Here is a 2,528-nt window from a genome sequence, read left to right as displayed (position 1 = left end):
ACCAAGAAGCAGCATAAAAACAATTGTGAGGATAGCTCAGGACAAGCAGTGTTTCATTCTGTTGTGCATGGGGTCTCTATGAGTCGTAAATGACTCAATAACACCGAACAACGACGATGGAGAATGTTTTTCATTTTCCGTCACTGTATCTGAGAATGTTCTTCTACTATTCATAAGATTCTCAGTGCTTAAACATTCAGAAGCAGCTGCTCTTTCTTCTTCCTAGTCTGTCTTAGCTGGAAGCTCTGCTGAAACCTGTGCATAATGGGTGACCTTGATGGTATTTAGAATATGAGTAACATAGCTTCCAGCATCACTTAAACTTGCAAGTATGACAAATTGACAGAAGAGTAATATTTCTGCTTTTTACTTTTTTATGTAGACAACCTTATTTTCATAAATGAGCAATGTTTATATTATTTGGGTGTTTATGGTCTAATCTCTATGTCTTTTCTTTCTTTTTCTTGTCTTAGTGCATTGGCTGAAACATCTAATATAGTGCTAAATAAAAGGAACACACATTCTTACCTTTTTCTTGACCTTAGGATAACACCATTACTTTTCAACATCCTACATGAATACATGATACTAGCTTTAAGCTTTTGTAGATGCTCTTTTTACAGTGATAGAGTGTGCTTCAAATTTTGTTTTCCTAGTTTCTGAGATACTTACTCATAATGGCTGTTTGATGAATAAAGTTGTATGTCCTTTTGGCTGGGCCATGATTCTCAGTGGTGTGTAAGTTACAATGTAATCACATCCATATTGAGATGCATGCAGTATGAGCAGCCAGTCAGTTGAATACATGGACATTCTGGAAAAAGCTCTCTGGCTGCTTCCTCATTCTGAATCTCACATTTAACTTGTCAACATCTGACCTCCAGTTGTTTGGACTTGTGCCTGCAGCCTGCCATATCACCTGCCGATCTTGGATTAGTCAGCCCCTGCAGCTGTGTGAGTCAGGAAAAACTTGAATCTGACTCATGGACTTGGAATTTGACAGTATCTACAACCGCCTAAGTCATTTACTTGAGAGAAACAACTCTCTTTATATCAGAGTCACTATTTTTGTTTCTTTAGAAAACTGAGCCTAAGAAAATTATGAACCAAGTTTGCACATTCCCTTCTATTAATATGTTTCTGTTAACTTTCGAAACATCATCTTCCTTCTTTCTAGAGGTAATATAAACTTGAGAAACAAACATCAGATTTCAAACCAGGAGCCCTGGCTTTTTGATCTCTTACGTCTGCTGTTTGCTGTCGGGTGGCCTTTCATCCATTGTTTAAACAAACATTTGTTGGCCTACTTTTTGCCAGGTACTGTTCTAGTCACCAAGGATTGAGTAGGGAGAAAAATAGACAAAAGGTGCCACTCTTGTGGAAGTTATGTTCTACTGAGGAGAAACCAACAACGAATGTATAAATGAATAATTACCTGGCATCTTCAATGCTGAAAAGTGCTATGGGAAAATAAATAAGTAACTGACAAACAACCAGAGACCCTGTGCCAGGTACGTCTTAGACCCAGGGGAAACTGATGCTAAGATATACAAGCTTCTCTGAGGAATTAAAGATCTACAGAAGTTGAATGCAGACAAGAACCTTCCTCCAGAGCTGACAGAGAGACATAGCTTTCCCCTAGAGCCAGCACCCTGAAGTGTGACTTTTACCCTTCTAAACTCTGAAAGAAGAAATTAATGCTATAGCATTTATTATATAACTAAGACAATTGTTGTTGTGAAGTGCCGTTGAGTTGGTTCCAACCCATAGCGACCCTGCATAGGGTTTCTGAGGAGAAGCTGGTGAGCTTGAACCTCCAAGCCTGCAGTTCAAATGCCTTTGCAGCCTGGCGCATTAACCCACAGCGCCACACCAGGACTCCAACTAAGACAGTGGCTGTGTGGAATTTTGGACAGGGCTATTTTCTTGCATGTATTGAGATAATTGTGTGATTTTTCTCTTCAATTCTGTTAATGTGGTGAATTACAGTATTCATTCTGTGAATGTTACTTCAACCTTGATTTCATGGAATAAACCCTACTTGGTGATGATGTAATATCCTTTTCATATTGCAAGACTTGTTTGCTAATATTTTATGAACTGCCCGTATTCATGAGTGATTTGTCTGTAGTCTAGGTTTTTTGTAATGACTTTTTTTTTTTTGTATTTCAGTAGTATGGGGTCTTACTAGATTTATGACACAACTTTGAAAATACCACTCATTTCTGTTTTCTGAATATGTTTATATAAAGTTGGTATTATCTCCTCATCAAAATGTTAGTACCATTCTGACTAAAACCACATGTATCTGAACTTTCCTTTTTAGGAAATTTGTTTGTAAATCATACTTCTTTAGAAGACAGATGGTTATTCAGGTCACCGTATGAGAAACACTGGAATGTGAACCAAAATTTTAGCAGTTTGAACCCACAAGTCACTCTGCAGAAGAAAGATGAGCTTTTCTGTTCCTGCAAAAATTTAAAGCTTTAGAAACCCTATACAGGGTAGCAATGAGTCCAAAATGACTT

Source organism: Chrysochloris asiatica, unplaced genomic scaffold, assembly GCF_000296735.1.
Source record: "Chrysochloris asiatica unplaced genomic scaffold, ChrAsi1.0 scaffold00314, whole genome shotgun sequence".
Classification (NCBI taxonomy): Eukaryota; Metazoa; Chordata; class Mammalia; order Afrosoricida; family Chrysochloridae; genus Chrysochloris; species Chrysochloris asiatica.
Note: the sequence above shows the minus strand (reverse complement) of the source record.